This window comes from Podarcis raffonei, chromosome 3 (assembly GCF_027172205.1).
Source record: "Podarcis raffonei isolate rPodRaf1 chromosome 3, rPodRaf1.pri, whole genome shotgun sequence".
NCBI lineage: Eukaryota > Metazoa > Chordata > Lepidosauria > Squamata > Lacertidae > Podarcis > Podarcis raffonei.
Window position 1 is genome coordinate 84,518,916 of NC_070604.1, and position 12,711 is coordinate 84,531,626.

The following is a 12,711-nucleotide window of genomic DNA, read 5'->3' on the forward strand; positions in this document are numbered from 1 at the left end:
CGAGGCCACGGCGACGACGGCCGGCTGCTCTCGGCTTCGACACACGCGCAGCCCCCCCCCCCGCGTGTTTGGTCCTTTCTTTTTGGCTCAGGCAACGGGGAGTGAGGATTGCGCGGGGAGCCGCCCAGCGCTGTAGGATGGCTCCTGCTTTGTGTGTGATGCCAGTGAAGAGCGGAGTCGGAGATATAACGGGAGGGTTTTGCCAATTGTGGGGGGAGAGGTAAAGGGGGGAGGGGTGTTAAGGTGACACAGGGGCCACTGGCAGGGCAGGCTCTGAAGCGCGTATAGCGGCTGCAACGCAGGGAACAGGCGCAGTCCAGCCTGGATAGCCTCGCAGAATGGACACCCCCGTCTCGCAATGCAAAAGGGGGCCCTCTAGGGAGAGATTGTGCGCGATCTGCACATAATTTTAATGCGGCGTCTTTGAGAAAGAGGGGAAGAGATATGGGGGTTGTGTATCTGTGTCTCTTGTTAACGGGCAGGAAATCTCCCAAGCCACCCTCTTACAAATTCTCTCCTGTGTAGAAATGGTCTGTAATTTCCAGGCGGAGCTTTACAGTGAATTGTGCCTGCTGTCCGTGAGCAGCATCGGTGCATAACCAGATATGAAATTCTAAAGCTGATCTACTGATAGCTACACACTGCATGATTATTTATTACACTTCTCATATCACTCTTCCTCTAAAGAGCTCAGGAAGATGTACATGGTTCTCTTGTCCCTCTCCTTTTACCCTCACAGCAATCCTGCAAGGTAGTTTAGGCTGAAGGATGGTGGTGCACTGTCAAAGGGTGCTTATGTATTACAGTATTTCAGGGCTTAGTATGGATTTGAATCTCGTTCTTGCTAGTCCTCAGCTGACATTCTAACCACCACTATGCCAGTTTTGCTTTTCTGATTTATTTATTTTTAATGTTGTGACAGTTCACATCATCAAGCTTGATACCAGGTACATTGACCAGTAGCTGCCCTGTTTTGTAAGCTTTTACATTCATCGAATGAATAAAAATCAATGTGCAGATCCCTTTTTAGCAAAAGCCAGGCGGGCAAGCATGCAACCCATTTTCATGTACCAATGTTGTCATTCATTAGCGCACACGTTAAAGGAGGAGCTCAAATAGGGACCTGGCTTCTTTCACAGTAGTAGCGTAGCTGCAAAACTAATGTTGCATGCTGGTTGTTTCTTTTTTAATTATTTTAAAACCCTGCAGATTTCGTTTTCTCTGAACTGTATCCAAATGTAAATTGCAAGTCTTTGCTACAGGAGTCCATTGTATTTTCTTTTCTCTTTTTTTAATAAAAAAATCAATATTTTCAATTGTGCACTTTTGGATGAACCAATTTAAAAATAAAAGGTTGCTCTCTTGCTCAATTACTGCATAGTCAAGCAGCTGTGACCTTAATTGCCTTAAAGGAGATACAGAACAGAAAACCTGGAGTGAGTGTACAAATCCTGGAAGATAGGCTAGAAGTAGCCCTTACACGTGCACAACTACCATATTTCTCTTAAATCAGCTGACATTTATTTTTCCAGCCATGCTGTGGAGGTGGACATTAATTTGAGAGGACATGTTAAATGGAAAGGGGTGTTACCTTAACTCTGCTGTGCTTGCTCTGCCCTTTTCATAGAATCCTTAATTAGGTCTTTGCTTCCCTGTTTGCTGTTCTGTCAGCTGTAGCTTATGGACGTTTTTGCATCTGAAGCTTAAATCAGGTGGTGCTTAAATTGGCCTCTAATATTAATGTAAAACATTAGCTATAATGTACACTTGATTTACCTTCCTTAATGTAGGATGGAATAACAGCATTTGTATGTGGTATACAAATAGTACTGAAGGAACTCATAAAACTTAAGTAGTGCCTTTCTGGATCAGAGCAGAAGCCCTGTGTTCAGTCTTCAACAGCAGCCAGCCAGATGTTCCTGGGAATCTCACCAAGAGGGCAAGATGGTCTCTACTGTTTGATCCCAGTTTCTGTTTTGCTGTTGGGTGTAATAGCCATTGATAGACCTCTCCCCCCATGGATTTGTGGGCTCCTTTAGAAATATTAGCATGCTAAATTAGGGTGCGGGTGGCGCTGTGGTCTAAACCACAGAGCCTAGGACTTGCCGATCAGAAGGTCGGCGGTTCGAATCCCCGCAATGGGGTGAGCTCCCGTTGCTCGGTCCCAGCTTCTGTCAACCTAGCAGTTTAAAAGCACATCAAAGTGCAAGTAGATAAATAGGTACCACTCTGGCGGGAAGGTAAACAGCGTTTCCATTCACTGCTCTGGTTCGCCAGAAGCAGCTTAGTCATGCTGGCCACATGACCCAGAAGCTGTACGCAGGCTCCCTCGGCCAGTAAAGCGAGATGAGCACCGCAACCCCAGAGTCATCCGCAACTGGACCTAACGGTCAGGGGTCCCTTTACCTTTAGAAATATTAAGCTGGTGGCCACCATAGCATCACTCTAGCTTGTTTGTTTGCTGGATTTAGAGCCCAGCCAATCCCGAGGACTCAGCGTCAATAATTATATTAATGTAATCTATCCATCCATATCCCTGTCCACCCAAACCCAATGTGAATAAAGCTTTCAATCTTACAACACTTCAGCTCAGAGTTTGGTGAGCCTCTTTGGAGGATGATCTCAAAGCTGTGTGGCATGCTTTAGTGTGACTCTTGTAGGCCCAGTTTGGCACTTGGTGTATTTTAGAGAGAGTTCCTGATTGGTCTTGGAGGACAGGGTAGGACCTAAGACTGCAGATAGTTTCCTAGGTTTGTGGGGCCCTGACCGCTTAGTGAATCCTGTAAGTTAACTATGGGTTGCGGTGGAGTACTTATTTCCCTTTAATAGTCCTTTTTAGAGTCACATGTGAAAATTGTGATTTCCCTTAAAACTAGGTTTAGCCTCATTCTCTCCACAAATATATAGCTCCTTTTAGATGCTGTGTGCTTTACTATGTTAATTACAGTTGGGATACAGCTATTAAGTTGTCAGGGTGTCATCTTGTCAGAGTGTGTGTTAATTTCATTCATTCCATTCCCTTTGGCAGTTTTCCTACATTCACTCTCTATTCTTCACACTCTACTAGTAGGGCTTCCATTTATAGAGAGATGGCAAATATATCTGGTGCAATCAGGGAGTGGCATTTAGTTAGACACAGCTAGAAATGGGCTTTTAAAGGACTACTTGGGCAGGGAGTGTGTAAAAACTGGAGTCATTTGTTGTACCCATTTGTCCAAAATTCATCATTGTCCACTGTACAAGGAAACAGGATATTGTTCACAGAGAACAATAAGAAGCTTTAAGAAGTCTCTTAGTTTCTTGCTGCTTCACTGATTGTCTAGTACTCTAAATTGATGCCATTTGGATTACTTGTTCTCACCAACTCCCAGTCTTTTTTACGCTTTGATCCTAAACACATTTGCTTGGAATAGAGGTCATCAGCCCCTCACAAGATGCTGTGTGTAGTATTCTCATGTTGCAATTTTGAATACAGCACACCGCTGCTAGAAAACCAGGAGGTTCATACAATTTGCAGTTATTGAGACATGTTGCAATAATAACCACAAGCTGCCTTCCTGCATACCTTTCTGCAAGTGTAACATATAAAAAGCAGGAGAGGAGTAGCAGTTGTAAAGCTAGGAATGTATGGCAAATGCTCTGTGTGAAGCCAGAAGAACTGGAGCCTATCTCTACACTACAAGCTTATAGATGTCTTAAGTATCATTATTTCCCCCAAAGAATCTTGGCAACTGTAGCTCAGTGTGTGTGCCGGGAAGTACAGGAAGGAGGTTCCCACACAGTACTACAATTCCCAGAGCTTTCTTGAGACTGTAGTTTACATATGGCCAGCATTATTAATATAACAACCTCTTCGATCAGCAAACTTCATCATATTTCTGCTCCTTCCAGAAAGCTGGATTCTTTGAAATACATCAAGGTGGTCCAAAACCCACACACTACAGCAACCTTCACCATCCTGTGCCCTCCTGATGTTTTGGACTTTAGCTAGGGCTGGTGGGAGTTGTAGGCCAGAACATCTGGAGAGCACCCGGTTGGTGAAGGCGGCACTACACAAATCATCTTATGCTATGCAAAAGTGGAGATAGGATCACCCTGCTCTGCCCTACTTTCATAGTAATCCCCTTCCTACTAGAAATCTTGAGATGATCCCAGAACCTCCATAAAGGAAGATCAAGGTCATAAAGCTGAGGTCAAGTGGGGCACGGATTGAATTTTATGCGCTTGTTGGAACAAGGAGGAAAGTTTGCACTCAGCCTGGGAGACAACCTTTTTATTTAACAACTCATCTGCTAGCCAGAGGCCACTAGGAATTCTGCACAAGCACTGAATGAGCTGGCAAGACATGGGACTCCATTTTCCTCCAGGTTGCTTGGTTGAGCAAGGAAGGAAAGTGAATCCCTCAGTGCAGTCCCTTCTCTGCCAGCTCACTTGGGAGAATACACCTTTTGCTTTCTTTCTGTTTACTAGCCTGTTAAGAGGCCAGTGACCTGGATTTTCATGCTGGACGTGGAGGAAAGGGATCCATGAAAATCCAGGATGCTAGCAGGCTCTTAGCAGGCAGGCTAGTAAAATATATTGCAGGCAAATAACTTTTGTGGACTCTTACACCAGATCCTGCATGCTAGTATTGTACATCAGATCACAAGATCATGTCTGCAACACTCGTGATGAGAAGGCCAGACAACTGGGTGAAAAATGCCCTTCCTTGCCACTGGGTAAAGTGGATTAGTTTCAGGGATGAAAATGTTTTCTTCATTCTAGTTAGGCTGTTTATTCAGTGCTAGGGGAAGGTGACTCCTTCCATGACTCTTCATCATTTTCATATGACAGGGTCTATTACAACAGGAGATGAAAGGCAAAGGAGTTTACAGTCATTTTAAAGCTTGGGAGGTACTATCAATTATAGCAGTAGGCAAAGCAATTAACATGAATTTAAAAACATTAACTTGTAGGTAAGCCCTGCTCATCTAAATGGAACATCCTTTTAAAATAAGTATATTTGGGATGGCAGCCTTAGATGATTTTACGGACAATTTCTTTTCTTGTTCCAAGTGTATCTACTTGAGTTTTGTTTAACAATCATTGTCCTAAATTAGGATAGCACATTATTGAAGTATATGGGGATAACTATTGGGTTGTGCATTTAAAACCTCTTGCTCAGGGCTGGTGCAGATGCAATACTGGCTCTCTCTCAACCAGCCAACTGGAAAATTAGGATTTCATTGCCCTTTAGCTTCTTCCTCATATGGACCAAATCCTTCATCCCGCCTAAATCACAGCTAAAGGGCACAGCAAGACTGCCCCTGTTAACCATGGTTGAAGCTAACCAGGTTCCCTCTTGAGCAGGGTTTGTTAACCAGCTACAAAGCCAGATTTTAAATCCTGGTGAAGGAGGATGCCTAACTTGCATTAAATGTGTTTCATGTCAGTGCTCTTATAGCCATTTATTGTAGTTATGGCAGGGGAGAGGAATTTTCCCAGTGAGGGAATGCCACTCGTCCGTCTGTCCTCTAAAGTGGTCTAGGTGGGAGCACATTTGTGATGGAGCCAGGGCAAAAAGGCTTCTTATTGCGCACCAGCAGACGCATTCAAGTGCTTAGGAGGAGTGGGTGGGAATGTAAAAGGCTGCCCCACCCATTCCCTCCCTCCTCCTGATCTTGGAACTAGTGCCCAGCCTGTCTTTCCCATTTACAGATTGGGATTAGCTGATTGTTGTGATGGGGGTGAGTAGGGATTTTTTGATCAGCTGCGATTGATTGCCAGTCCCCCCCCTTTTTTTTGCCTACTCCATACTGTAGAAGAACATGGTTGGAGCACTTAGAGGTGGGAGCTGAATAAATAGCTTCATTGGTTTGGTCACTTGTCAAGCATGCGTGAGAAAGGGAAGAGGCTGGCACAAAGAGCACCCTGAGGCGCTTTTCGGGTGTATAGTTATTCCAAAGACTATCACTTTTCAGGTTGTGTGATTCATGGGGCAGGTTATAGATCAGTTTTGAGGCTAACCTATTTGGAGTTGTGGGGTCTAAGGGGGTGTGAGTCAGGAAACTCTCCTTCTTCAGCTGAAGGGGTCAAGTGCAGTGAAGACGCAGTATAAAGGCCAACTTTCCCCCCTGCAGCACAGGCTCACCCAATCGTAATATGCCTAGCAGACTGATAAATAATATGGAATATTTCCCACGCATTGGCTTCCTTCCCCTCTGAGTATTATAAGTTTACAACTTGTCATTAATAAAGTGGTATGTGTTTGAACTCACACCTTGCGTCTTGCCTGTTTATTTCTGGTATCCTCACACAATGTACGATTTAGTGGCCCTGTTTAATCATGTTTAAGAGACAGGCAGCATTTCACCTGCTCTGGTAACAACAAACAAACAAAGAAACAAAGAAACAAACAAGTTATTCAAAAAGAACCGTTCAGAAGAGGAAGTGATGATATACCCCAGCTAAACAACGGAAATGGAGTGGATATAATAAGTTTTAATCTGATGCCTCCATCATGGCCTACTGTAGGTAGATAATTATTGTTTCCCTAATATTATTTTCATCTTGATTCTAAGCATGTTTCCGTGAAATAAGTAAGTCCATTGATTTCAGAGGTTTTGCTTCCAATAAAGTGTGCCTGGGATTGTGGTGTTGTCTTCCTTTCTTCAGTGATTTGATGCGAGTCTCACTAATTTCAGTAGAAATTGCTTCCAGATTGTCACACATCTGCATTTGAGGGATAGTTAAATTCTTCATGCTGCTCAGCAGGATGATATAGATGACAAAGCTACCCTGTGGTGAGAAATTTCACCTCAGAGTAGTTTATCTTTGTGGGAAGAGACTGAGAGACATTAGCCACAGAAAGTAAAGATGGGGTATCAGAAAGTACCATTGTTGCTTAGATACTGTTCTCTTCAGAGGATTTCTTGGATACAATTTATATTCATGCTAATATAATGATGATTTCACATATGCTATAATATAAGTTCATAACCAGAAAAGTATGAAACTGCTACCATCCCCTTGTTCATTCAAGCTGTTACCTGGAAACTAATTGAATATTCGTATTACATATTAGCTATCACTTTTGATGGGTTTACTGTATATCTTTTCTGATAAGTTAGAACCTATTCAATTGTCTTAGTTTCCTCTGCTCAAGGAATTGTCAGGTTTCTTTGGGGATCCCTTGCAAAGACTTACAAGCAGTCTCAAATAACTTCGTTTTCCAGGATTCCCTTAGGCAAGGTGTGACAATTAAACTGGTATAAATACTGTTGATGTGTATGGTGTAAAGTTGCATTTTAGATTACGGCTACCAGCCACCCAGTCTGGAAATGAGGAGGAACCAAATCTGCATTGGCTCCTTTTTGGCTTCTAGGCATAAGGTGCCCTATAAAATCTTAATAGGTTTCAATGCTCACCACACCATTTGTTTGTTCCTTGCTTCCATCCCAACTTTTCAGATCAACCTCCTGCACCTTCTTGACGGTACCATTCATGTGCCAGCTTCAGTCAGCAAGGGCACATAGAGAGGCATTGCACATGGCTGCTCTGTAATTGTAAAAATCTGTTCCCTTTAAAGCCCATCAAAATCCGAGTCCGGGTGCCATGTTGAATCGCTGGAAGGTTGATTTGTTTGGGCTGATGCTGTCCTAAAAAGAAGAAGATTGATTTGTTTGGGCTGATGCTCTACTAGAGAAGAGAAATGTGGCTAGGTACCCAAACAAATAAACTGCTTCCAGGGGTTCCCCTCCCTGCCTTTGGCATGTGGCTAGTGCTTATTATCTTAAGTCAGTGATGGCCAAACTTGGCCCTCCAGCTGTTTTTGGACTACAGCTCCCATCATCCCTAGCTAACAGGACCAGTAGTCAGGGATGATGGGAATTGTAGTCCCAAAGCAGCTGGAGGGCCGAGTTTGGCCATCACTGTCTTAAGTGAAAGAACTCGATTTAGGCTTTTATGCCCACCTGTCATGGAAGTCCTTATTCTCAATCCTACGGATGTGCAGACAGGCTTGGTGGTAAGGGAAAGAATTCTCTACATACTCAGAGGCTTGGCGTTTATACTTAGCATATTCCCTGCCTCGTATTGCAAATATATTCTTTCACTGAACCCTGGCGATCCCTGCATGTGGCAAATTGCTTGAAAGGGTTTATTTTCCTAAACCTATTCTTTATCCTACAGGCAGCAGCTGTGGCACAATGTGTCTCCCCCACCCTCTTGCTGGTAGGCATGGAAGAATGCACCTCTCCGTTCAGGGAGTTATGCTGTCTGAACTTCAGATACAAACCAGCGCTAGAATTCTGATTTTGGAACAGAGTTTGACATATATCTGATACACATATCCAGACACATCTGGATATTTGGCTCTTAAAAGGAATTCTCAAATGTCACTCTCTATTACCAAGCTGGCATTTTACATGCGTTTTGTAAACTATATTATGTTTTACAGAAGAGGCAAATTTTCTCTCTCTCTTCATGCATGTTTCACATATTGTTTGTATGGGAGTAACTGGATCTTCTCATCTAGGCCAGAGTTAATTTAGACTAAAATCGCTTTAAATTGCCTACCACAATTAGTCATTGACTATCATTTTGCATTTGATATAACCCCCTCTAGCTTTGCTATAAAATCAAATTAACTGTTGAGGGTAATATGGTTTAACTTAGATTCCTAAACTCCCTTTAATTCAATTTATTCTCTGAGGTGAACAAGCTAGAGCTGGGATGTTGTGGAAGACAAGAAACATATACTATTATTTTGTCTATGTTTTTCAGGATGCACATTCCATATACACAGTGAAGGGTCTGTTTTCAGTTAGAGATACCAAGAGCTGAGTAATCTTAGGATGTCTAGAATGCCTGCTGCCAGTGTTACTAATGATAAATTCCCAGTAGGGAGTTGTCTTTGCTGTCGGATTACCATTTACGTTTTCAAATTCTGATAATGAGCTCTACTTTGGGCAAACACTCCATTGTGGGGCTTTGGTTACTATATTCTCACCCCCCCAATAAAATTCTATTCAATTCTGCTAATAACTTTGTAGGTAGTGGTGATCAGTTCCCATTACGGCCCATTCTCAAAACCATATCGACTATGGCAGCTGCTGCATGAACTGACTTCCACATGCAGGCATGACCACATGAAGGCCAATGGCATGGCTTCATCCTCGTTGACGTTGAGTTTGCATTGACAGGCTGCTAGTGTGGCTTGTTAAGTGCTCAAGAATAGTGTGCAAAAACCATAAGATGTTGTTTTTTTGCATAGCATTGGCCTTCAGTGACCCTCACTGTGCATGCGGCCAGCAGGAGAAAGTTAGTATGCCTTGTGGCCACTGTAAGGGAGGTGGTTGTGACAATATGCTTCCACAGATGATGGCTAGAGGGACACAGGTGGCACTGTGGTCTATACCACTGAGCCTCTTGGGCTTGCAAGTCAGAAGGTCGGCAGTTCGAATCCCTGCAACCCCATTGCTCTGTCCCAGCACCTGCCAACCTAGCAGTTCAAAAGCATTCCAGTGCAAGTAGATAAATAGGTACCGCTGCAGCAGGAAGGTAAACGAGGTTTCCGTGCACTCTGGTTCCGTTGCGCCAGAAGCAGTTTAGTCATGCTGGCCACATGAACCGGAAAGCTGTCTGTGGACAAACACTGATCCCTTGGCTTGAAAGTGAGATGAGTGCCACAACCCCATAGTCGCCTTTGACTGGACTTAACCGTCCAGGGGTCCTTTACCTTTTACAGATGATTGCTGTGGTCTCAAGTTTCATAGAGGTTTCGCTGAGCACATGGAGCTCTGTGGGGGCAGAGACTGATGATTAACCATGTAATTGCTAGAAAAAAATGTGCCTTGTGCACAGTGATCCTAATTCTGTGGAGGCAATGATGATATGAACGATGATAAGAATAATATAACAATGTGACATGTCAATTATGCAAACATCTGACTATAATTATATCCAATCCCATTGCATGGTGGTAGAAAATTTTGTATATTCAAAAAGGAGTTGCTCTAAAATGTGGCAGAATAGTAAGGATGTAGGAGAATCGTATCCCATAAAGATATGCAATACATGATAGACGCATTTCAGCATTTGCTTTGATAATGTTTTCACAGTAAGAATGGACAGGAATAATAATTCCTGCACTGTAGGGGGTTGGACTAGATGACCCTTGGTTCCCTTCCAACTCTAAGATTCTAGGATAATTCCATACTTCAAATGGCCTTCAGAAATACTTGCCTCAGTGTTAAGGATGCTAAGGACAGGAGTAGGGTAGCAGCAGTTGTGGGAGGCGGCATCACCTTGCCTGACTATGTTAAGGGGTTCCTACAGTATGGCACTGCCTTAGAGTGATGTTCACCTGGAAAAAGAATTTTCTTAATCGTGACATTCACTCTGTGGAATGTTCTTTTCAGGAAGGCTTTCCTGGTTCTAAATCTGCAATGGGGCCTTTTAGATATATGGATTTCATAGCTTGCAAAAGAGGTAAAGCTATGTATTTCTACACAACTTACTCCTAAAAGCCCACTCCATGGGATGGTCTCAGACCCAACACTGAGTAGAGAAAAGTTGGATATAATCCACGAAGAAGCAAAAATGTTCTTGAACTACTCTGATTCTTCTTCATGGTGCATGTGCAGAAGAATTTGTCCATGGATCATATCCCTTACTAGTTTATCAATTTTATACTTTCTCAGGGACTAATTCTTTGGGTAATATCTGATGAAAATAATGAGTCTCGAATACTTTGAGGAGTGTGGAGTTTCTTTAAGCTAAATATATGGGATTGTTGGCATCAAGATAAATTGCAGTTCCACAGGGGTCACTGGAAGAGCTTTAATTTCAACTCAGTTAACCTCAGCTAATTTAAAATACATTAAAAATGTTTAAATCATATGCTTTCACTCAGGCTTTTTATATCAGCCCTTGCATGTAGCTAGTGGTCAAAAAATATATATATGGGAGGAACCTTTTCTTAATTTACCATGGAAAATCAACTCAATTAACCAGCATAAATCCAGTCCTGAGACATTAGCTATGGGAATTAAATGCCAAATCAATTTGGTGTTTTGTCAGTTGATAGTGTCTGAGCCTAAAATCCTGCAGTGTCGTTTGCTCTCTTGTTTGGTTTGGCTTAAGACTAAAGCAAAGTCTTTTGCATTTGGGAGTCTACCAAAACTTGGCAGTTATATCTATTTGCCATGGAATCCCTGGCCTGACACACCCAAGATCAAATATTTGATTGGATATACCTTGTTGCTTGTGAATGTTTCCAGTATTAGAAATTTAATGTTCTTTTGATCATATTGTGCAGGTTTGGATATAATGCTAAACCATGGTTTAGTGAGATGAGGACAGGCCTAGGCAAACTCCTTTCTCCTACAGTAGGCCACAAATAAGAGTTCAGAAGCTTTGGTTTCTGTTATAGATTAATCAGAGCTTGCCATGTTGTCCAAATCCAACACACTTTACACTCCATGTATGTATGAAGTGTATGAAGATGACTTGTTTCAACAAAGCATAGTTATGATTAACTACAGTTTAGGATTTGGATGTGTGGATAATCTGAAGCAAAGCTTCCTGTGCCATTGCAGAAGTGCTGGAGGACAGAGAGAGGCATGTGGAACCAGGCTCACTGTTGCTCACCCTTGTAATGTTGAGCCATGGTTTAGTGTTGCGTGCCAGCTAGATCATTGTTGGGAAAGTCCGTAGATAAGATCAAATCCGTGAAAAAGAAAATGTTATTCAGATGAGATCAGACAAAAACTGAAATAATTTCCCTCAGAAAACCCTGCTTCTATGCATAGAAATATCCATACTTTTGTGTAGTCAGCTATAGACTTACATTGGCATGAAGTGCAATCATATGCATATTTATTTGGAACTTAGTCCCATTGAATTCATGGGGGTTATTCTCAAGTACAGTGGTACCTCAGGTTAAGTACTTAATTCATTCTGGAGGTCCGTTCTTAACCTGAAACTGTTCTTAACCTGAAGCACCACTTTAGCTAATGGGGCCTCCTGCTGCTGCTGCGCCGCTGGAGCCCGAGTTCTGTTCTTATCCTGAAGCAAAGTTCTTAACCTGAAGCACTATTTCTGGGTTAGCGGAGTGTGTAACCTGAAGCGTATGTAACCTGAAGCGTATGTAACCCGAGGTACCACTGTAAGTATGTTCAGGACCACAATCTAAGATGAACCATTTCAGCTAGTAGATTAAAACTTAATTACTAATTCAGTCCACTTCTGTACCCTCAATATCTGCCTTCAAGCACTTCACATGATCAGGGTTTGGGCTGTGCTTCTAGACATCCAACAGAACATGCAGATATTGACGCAAGGTATGCAGTATTGGTGTTGAAGACTGGAAGCCCTCCATGTGTTTGGGGATTGAGTGAACACCCCTTCTCTTGGACTGTGACTGCTGCTTTAGAGTTGTCAAACAAACTATCTCCTGAAAATCAGCTTCTGAAAGGCTAATAGGATGAAGAGCACTGTTCAGTCAATCACTTAATGCCTTTTCTCTGTACAGTGGTACCTCAGGGTACATACGCTTCAGGTTACAGACTCCGCTAACCCATAAATAGTGCTTCAGGTTAAGAACTTTGCTTCAGGATGAGTACAGAAATCATGCAGCGGCGCAGCAGCAGCAGGAGGAGGCCCCATTAGCTAAAGTAGTGCTTCAGGTTAAGAACAGTTTCAAGTTAAGAACGGATCTCTGGAACAAAT

The 12,711-nt window shown here is 42.7% G+C and overlaps 1 protein-coding gene across 2 annotated transcripts in view; it reads left to right on the forward strand.

Moving 5' to 3' along the window:
• CDC42EP3 (CDC42 effector protein 3) overlaps positions 1-12,711 on the forward strand; it is a 64,947-nt gene that overhangs the window by 34,098 nt on the left and 18,138 nt on the right. The window lies entirely within an intron of this gene.